The sequence below is a fragment of the Phaethon aethereus genome, assembly GCF_964289735.1.
Source record: "Phaethon aethereus genome assembly, chromosome: Z".
Classification (NCBI taxonomy): Eukaryota; Metazoa; Chordata; class Aves; order Phaethontiformes; family Phaethontidae; genus Phaethon; species Phaethon aethereus.
Genome location: NC_138577.1, coordinates 86,414,797 through 86,423,920, shown reverse-complemented (window position 1 = coordinate 86,423,920; position 9,124 = coordinate 86,414,797).

Here is a 9,124-nt window from a genome sequence, read left to right as displayed (position 1 = left end):
AGGCAGCACTCGCATCTTGCCAGTGTTGGCCCCCAAACTCCCCAATCCTCCCATGTAACGGTAAACGAGTGTCAAAATTCCCACTTACCTAATAAATGTCGATGCATCTAAGCCCCAAAAACATAGAAAATACTGAATTTTGATGGAATCTCAGATAGTGACATTTACACAGTCTTCACAATATTTCCAGAAGCTGTGAGATAGTTACTAGTTCTTAAAATGGAAATGCCACTGCAAATGAATGCAGTTGCAGCACAATGCCATGTAGCTGAACCCAGTCAGATGCATGAGCACTCCCAAACTCCCTGCATCACTTGCACAAATTAGAACCATTCTATCAATTTTTTCAAAAAGCATCAATTCCAACTCCTAGTACATTCCTAATCTACAACATTACACAACCACATATCAGGTACTCTGACCTTTCTGGATTCTGTCATCTCTTTGGTCCCAAATCCTGACTGTTCTGGCAAAACAGTACTCCCAAGTAGCTTGAAAAATCATGCCTCTGACACATCTCAGTGCAAAAGCAATGTACCAAAAACATGCACCTAATGTGAAACTTGACAGATGCATTGTTTTAAATCCCATGTTGCTTATTACTACTGAATACACAGAATCTATTGTAAATGCCTCTTTTAATATATACTAGCATATAAATATTTAGAAATAAATCCAAATATAACTCTAGCTTAACCTTAGATATTAATACCCACTGCTTTATTTCACAGATAGTGCATTTACAGAAAGGGAAGAGAGAAATGTCAAGCTCAAAATAGGATTCTGCCCTGAATGAAACCAGGATGATTTTTACAAGTTTTGCTGTAGTTTACTGAGAAGTCATGCATTTCAAATGAGTTTCCTCTGCTTTGTTTTTAGTTTATCTGGAGCATATGGAGAAAGCAAAAGCAATGCTTCAAAGTAGAAAGCATTCCACCTGACATTGCTGTCCAGTCTAACCTAGCCACATAGCAGGATGGGAGGAACTACCTCCAACAGCTGCTTATTTCTCTCCTCTGACTAAACAGCGAGTCCGAATTACTACCTTAGACTACCGCCTAACTTTTGGATAAGGACATTAGGTTAATGTTAGGGAAGACTAATATCTGGATTTACTCTGTATACAGCTACAGAGAAATTAATGTTGATAAAAATCTGCAGTATAACAGAGAAAGGCACAGATGATCTAATATGCATAAGCAAAAGTAGACATTAATAATCAGAATAAACTAGTTCACAAGAGTGAAGGAAACAATCCACTGGAATGACACACCAAACATTATAATAAAACACCTCTTTTGAAAAAAAGCGTAAGATATCTATAAAGATATCCTGTGCACCTAAAAGGAATTCAGGTAGATGTGCATGGTAATCTGTGTTATATGTCTTACTACTCCTCACAGCAGTCCACCTGGGTTTATTTATTAATACACTTTTTGATCAATCACACAGAATCACAGAATGGTTAAGGTTGGAAAAGACCCTTAAGATCGTCAAGTCCAACCACCAACCCAACATCCCCATGCCCACTGAACCATGTCCCAAAGTGCCAAGTCCACACGTTTTTTGAACACTTCCAGAGATGGTGATTCCACCACCTCCCTGGGCAGCCTGTGCCAATGATTGGCCACCCTCTCCATAAAGAAATTTTTCCTAATATCCAATCTAAACCTCCCTGGGAGCAACTTGAGGCCATTTCCTCTCCTCCTATCGCTGGTTACTTGGGAGAAGAGACCAACCCCCACCTCACCACAACCCCCTTTCAGGCAGTTGCAGAGAGCGATGAGGGCTCCCCTCAGCCTCCTCCTCTCCAGCCTGAACACTCCCAGTTCCCTCAGCCGCACCTCATCAGACTTGTGCTCCAGACCCCTCCCCAGCTTCACTGCCCTTCTCTGGACACGCTCCAGCACCTCAACGTCCTTCTTGGAGTGAGGGGCCCAACACTGAACACAGGATTTGAGGTGCGGCCTCACCAGTGCCGAGTCCAGGGGCACGATCCCTGCCCTGCTCCTGCTGGCCACACTAGTGCTGGTACAGGCCCACACACCAGTTCCAGTTTTTCTGTACTGAAAAGAGAGAAAGAAGCAGTCCTTCAAAGGCCCATACTATTAGCTGCTGAATTTTGCATTACACAGAATTTAAAGTATGCGCATGAGAGATAAGTAGCATGTTTTTCAATACCATACCAATATGACTTTCCTATCTCAGCCTCATGATGTAGAGGCCACATTATTTTTCCTCTATGGATCAACAGGTGAAAAGGATACCTGAGGTATAAGATTCTTTTTATCTTTTATTCTATAATGCTGTTTCAGCTTATATAAATTGCTTCATGTTGTCCTTTTGTTGTCCGAACCGGGAAGTTTGGCTCCCACCAACAGCTATCAAGCTGCTCAGTATCAGAGGGGTTGTCTTGATAGTCATCAGTTCTCAATTACAGCAGACCTGAGCACATTAAGTGTTGCTAATTACTGAGCTAGAAAACAAAGAGTGAAAACTCAGACTTGGGCTCACTAATTCACATGGCTACTTTCACGGAGTCTTTCAACAAAACTGCATTCAGATCCAAAGTGATTGTAGCTTTTGCTACTTTCTCACACTAAACATGCGCTATTCCATGTTTTATCTCGATCCCTGAGGTTTTACCGATTACTTTTTTCCATTTTCACCATAACACTCCAGAGACCCATGCTTCCCTTTGTTACACACAAGGATGAGACAGCGCTCCCACGGGATTTTGTCAGTGGTGGTCCTCAACCAGCTGGAAGGTTGTTGGTGATTGACATTGGACACTCCATACGCAATTTTAACAACTCAGTGTGCTGCCCACACAGCACTCTCCGCCCTTCCAGACGTCAGGGATAAGCAATCAGGCCCAGTATTGGACCTACAATAGATCTGGCATTGCACAGAACTATGCCTCCAGGCCAGCCTTAACTTCTCTTTTCAATAAAAGCAGTAAATAAGGTGTACTAAGTACACCCCTCAATTCTTTGTTTGTTTGGATTTCCTTTGTTTTGAATTCATTGGAACTCTGCAAGTGAAAAATGGCTCTGCTGTGAGTAAACCAATATAGACAGCAGCAGCAATGGAATCAATGGACTCCAGTTTGTTTGTTTGTTTTGAAATCTTGCCTTTTTCCTTTACTGGCATCATCTGAAAGGAAAGACCAGAGAAGAGAGAGTTAGAAGAAGAAACAAATCCCTGAGAAGTAATGCCAGACTTAAAGGAGTAAGAAGAAAAAAATTCAAAGGCCTTCAGAAGGCAGTATTTTCTCTTCCTGTTGACATTTTTGTTTCTATTAAAGACGACTTTTGTGTGATCTGAAGGCCATTTGGTTTTCAATCACAGGTATCGCAATCTTAACCTACTAATATTAGAAAGCAAAAATAAATGCTGATAATAACATTTTCTGAATATCCATAAATGTCATTAAAATTTAGATTTGTTTTCACCTGTGGAATCCAAGCTTCAAAATTCTAGGCATAGCACTTACTTGGATGCCTCTGAGTCCTGCACAGACTTCCACATTGCTCTATCCATCATCTTTTCTGGTACTTCAGGTGAAGCAGATTGAACTACTCAGAATAAGGAATATTAAGCATGTGCATTGCTCTTTCACAGATCAATCCTTAATTAAAATACACGAGACACAAGTTAACTTTCCTTCTTCCCTGTTGATTAATGAATCACTTCCAATATGACACAACACTTCAAAAACACATGACATCTGTCAGATGCTGTTCTGATCAGTTCTAGCGTACAGGCAGAACACTGAGGCTGATCTTGCTCCTCTCTCCACCAAGTAATCAACAAGATACAGATTATTTTCTTGCAAGAAATTCACTTGGTTTTGGTGGCTGGTCTTTTTTTGAAAAGTGGATTTTCTTTGAATGATGATCCATGGTGGTGAGCATTTCTGCAAGACAGACCATTTTTAAGAACATTATAGACCACCACAAGAACTTACATGCTTCCCTGTAGTTTGATATTTGATTCTTTATAGATAATTGTTTGCTTGGCTGATGTCTAGGATGCATTCCCTGTGTTCCTTCCTGTTACTTCTTCTCATTGTGATTCACAGGGGAGCAGATCTAACTGGTGGTGTTGAAAGAAACAGCTGCCAGAACTACAGACCATGACCTTGGTCGCATAGTCCTCAGGGAGCTATGCTAGAAGCCATGCTTTGAAAGAGGGCAGAACCGACCAAGACTCATGCCAAAGAGTTGTGCTCACCTCAGAGCCTGACTACTCTGTATTACCAGGCTTCTGACCTCTATCCCATAGCAGCTCATGATCAAGCTTGTGTTGTCTGTTCTTCAAAATGTGACACGAGGTTTCTGATCACTTTCCTCTTGCCATCTAGCTGCACTCTCTGGAGACTCCTGCCCAGATACCCCACACCAAAGAAATGCACAACCACTGTCAGGTATTGCCTGATGCCTCCTCGGTAGTACCAGGCACTTGCACTGCTGTCTTTCCTGAACTGCTCCACAGCCTTCTTGATAGGCTGGGAATGCTTGCATAGTAAAATCTTGATTTTACGGCATAGTTTCCTGATGAATAAACAAACACATGCAAGAAAGAGCACAGAGCAGACAAATACAAACAGTACTGATAATGTGAAAAGACTGAATGGCAAAGTTTGAGAATTATGCTTCTGACCCAGTGGTTTATGACAGACTGGCTGATGTGTAGATGGATGTAGATAAATTCAGGTTTTGACCCGCTACTTTTCACAGATGTCCAGGATTTAAGAAACTGAAAAATGAGAGCTTCCAAGCAGACTGTGTTCTTTTTCAATGGATAAATTTGTTTATGCTTGCTGTAGGTCGGCTTGGCAAAGATTAACCTTTTTATGGTACAGCTCCTTACTTGTACACTGATAAAGCATACTGATGTTAATAGTTAAAAAGAGCTTTTAACTGAAAAAATTTAAATATTCCTATTACCAGGAAAAAAGTAAATGGTCCCTGGCATTTGCTCATGGGAGGTTGCTATATTTTAACACACACTACAGCAGAAATGCTATTCATATAAACATAACCTTTTTGTTACTGAACTGAGCTACACATTTGACAAGTTTTCACAAAAAATGAGACGACTTTTAGAAAATGTTAATTTAAATATATTCAAGTATAAAAAAACGAACAAATTAATGAGAAAATAACTTGTTTCAACTTACTGTATCTCAGACCTGGTTGATCAAGCTCCAGCATGCAATTTTGACACAATTTCTAACATTTTGCATCATTATGATGACACAAAAAGAATGCCATCTCTGAAGAGATGGTTTGGTCTTACAGTGTTCAGTAGCTCTCTTCAAACCACTGGCTTGTAGATCACATGGATAAAACTGCAAGATGAGAACTTGGCAAGAATTGTCTGCCTGCACCTCTTGTGCGGTTACTGTTGCTAAATAAAGCTGCAGTCTTGTTTCTTCGAATCATGCATGTCCAGCTCTTCATTTGCAGCATATCACTGACAAGGTAGACAGTATGCAGAAAATCAGAAGCTTTCTCTTAAAACATCCATCAACTTACTGAAAACACACAGCTTTGGAGCATGTCAAGCATTAGATGGTAAATTCAAAAAGAACGTTTACCAAAAGTGCATTTTTCTAAAGGTAAAACATAATAAAAGTATTAAAAACTCTCCATAATCCCTTGCACTGAGATTGCTCTTAACTTCAAAGTCCTCAAAAAGTATTTCAAACTAATAAAGATAAAAGGTAAAGGGTTCCAGCTGCTGCATACTTCACTTGCTTTGCCAATTCATAGATAGGGATCCTCTTTGCTTCCCTTCACATGAAGAAAAAAACTACTTAGAAACACAAATAATTTACATTTTTCAACTTAAGACTTGACTTTTCTCGTTTCTGAAATTCTTTAAATGAAACATTCAAGTGTCTACTCATTTGTTGCTTACTTTTACCCCTTGAGGTCAAAGAGATATTACTAGAGTAAATGCAAAATTAAGTATCCACAATACTTCCAATGGAAAGCTGTAAGGCCAGAATTTCTGTCTCAGAAATAACTATCCTCCATATTTATGAATTTATTTTCCTGGCTGTGGGGAATCCTGGCATCCATCCTTCCTGTAAAATTGTGTCTGCAAAGGGGTGCTGGAACATCTCAGCATTCTGATGCCGAGATATTGATTCTGAGGACTGTCAAGCATGTAGAGGAAAAAAAAAACGTAACAGCTGCTAATAGAGGGGAGAGCACGCACTCTTTTCAGAGTTGGCCTGTAAGGGAAAAAGATGCAACTACTTTCGATACATCTGCTTTCAGTTTCATTTACACTTGTCCTAAGCAAAATCTAAGGCCTTCAGGATTTCCTTCTCTTAATGTTTGCTTGATCTGCAACATTTTTAAACTAATGAAATAACTGTATACCATTACTTTTTATTATTTTTTTAAAAGTGACATCTATGAAGTTACATGTTTATTATCTCTCTCTTCCCTGTGACACCTGAAATTTCAGTACATGAGATGCAAGGAGATGTAAAATCAAACCACTTAATTACATTACGCTGCAAAGCACCCTAAAACAACTGCACATAACAGTTCTGTACATGATTTGTTATTCATTATCTAGGTGTTGCAGAAGCCCGCATTGATGCAGTAACATCACTTGGTATAAAAATATTCCTAGAAAAACATAACCCATGCACTATTATGAAACACATTTTCACATAGCCTTTTAATTTATGGCATTGCAAATCAAAGCAAGAGGTGGTTCAGACAAGAAATAAAAACTTTCCATGAGAAGGTGATATATACAAAGGAGAAAGTACCAAAATGCACGTTTAGGGTATAGAGTATAAATCAATAAAACCCATGATGTTTAAAATCTGTATGAGATCAGCTAGCGTGATCTTTTAAAGTTGTCTCCAGTTTATGGCCACCATGTGTGGTGCTTCCCTGTGGTTTGTTACTTTACTTCAATGGCAGAGGGAGGAAACCAACAAAGCTCAGTAACCACACCGCATAGCACAACGTAACCATGGAAGCATTTGTCCACTTGTCAGAGCCTCTCCAGAACGATTCAGCCATTCATTTCATTGAATCAATATTGAAGCTTTTAAGATTTATTACTTGAGGGTAGAGGAAAACTAATAAAACAAATTCCTTTTTGCTTCCCACTAAATACATCGTGTCACAGTAGGCATATTAATACCTTGTAAACACTTTACTGATGTGTGGGCATTACTGTCACTACTGTGTCTTCTTATGGAGGGATTACTCGTAATGTGTTTGCATTAACATGCCTGATACTCAGTGAAAGAACTTAAAGGTTTCTGACACATTCTGATGTCCCGTATAGAAGCTGAATTGAATAGGAAGACAAAAGTTGCAAGAAAACAGGGGTGGAGGGAATCTGTTTTAAAATTCATGAAAATGCCCCCGTCAAAGAGCTTCTATGTCTACTAGATCACTCTCTTATTTACGTCATAAACGGGACATTTGTAATCATACGTTAAATGCTTAAAGAAGTTGAATGGGATGATCTATCTTACAAGTATTTTCATGCTTTTAAAAATATATTATAGTTGTCTAAAAATGACAAAAGCAAATCTGAAACCAGCATGTTTTGTATGAAAAACAACAATTTCTTAAGATCTGTACGGATAAATATTCTAGATTACAGATAGCTATAGTACATGACAATGTTTTCATTTTTTAAAATCAACTTTATACTGAAAATTTGAAAGAAAACATAGCAAAAAGTTTAGAATTACAGTACCATTACTAATATCAGGGCCAGAGAGTATTAATTTAACAGTTTAATTTACACTTGCATGCCACTATAGGTGGCATAAATAATACACCGCTCAAGTATTTATCAATATAGCAGGCTGTGAAAGCCATGCCTGCTCATACATTAAAGCTTTTCCAGACTCTTACTCAGATCTCCTTTACCAGGACATAGCCTCCCTGCTCCTGCTCCCACACCCTTCTACTGTTCCCTCTCCCTTCTGAAAAGCTGTTCAGCATAACCTACTATTGCAGCCGTGAGGATCTTAAAACAAAGGACGAAAGTAATGCTAGGATATTCCAGGCAACTCCCTCGCTCGCCTATAGACCTCTTCACACGACAAGAGTAGTGGAAGGGTGGAAGAAGAGCCTGCACTGTTGACAGGGTTGCACAGGCGTACTGGGGCCTGCCGAAGGGCACTTTCCCACCCAGCGGAATGGCATCAAAGGACGGTCTCCCACTGAAAGCTTTTCCCGGTCACAGCTGTAGGTAGCAACATACCAGTACAGAATACACGTGCCGTAAAAACTCACGTGCCGGTGGGCTTGTAACTGAGGAAAGGTCTTTATCAATGGAGACACAACCATACCTACATCGCTGTGTCACCAGTAAGGATGAAATATCAGTACCAAAGAAAGCTTCTGCCACAGCTGAAATCCCAAGGCTTAAAAAATACCATGAAACATTGAACTCCTTCCCGTGGAGGGAAAACTATCAAAATTCTTAGGATTTCTATTTCCAAAATTAAGAAGAGTTTACTAGAGTGACAAAAAGCCAGTATTCTACAATCAAGAAAAAAAAAAAACTGAATACACATGCATCTTGGTGCAATAGTATCATAAAAATTCAGTCAGAAATAAAATAAAAAGTAAATCAGTACACAGGTTATGGAAAAGGGAACTAGAGAGCAGACATTTTAAATTATGCTGTATAAATTATAGCAGATTAAAGACATAAGGGAAAACCACTGGGATGGCAAGATAATAACAAGTTTAATAACCATATTTTAAATGTCCGTAACAATCAATTCCAAAGATACAAAAGGAAGTTTAGACTATAAAGGCAGTCTGACAGCAAACCTAGCCAAAATAATGTAAAGGCTGATGTAGGTTTTCACTTATAAGGAAGTCAAAAGAAATGAATGGAATAAATATGTGATCTTATATAAATACTGCAATTTGGTTTTGTTCTGAAAGATTATAAATTTGAAGGATGGTAATTGTGCTGGTATAACAGAACTGAATAGTTGGAGGACTTTTTAATCACATAACCATACGGTAAAGACATACAGCAATGCTAGTAAGCAGTTACAATGCTGTAAAATGGATTAAAAACTAGCTGGTAGATCTCAAAAAGCATTCGC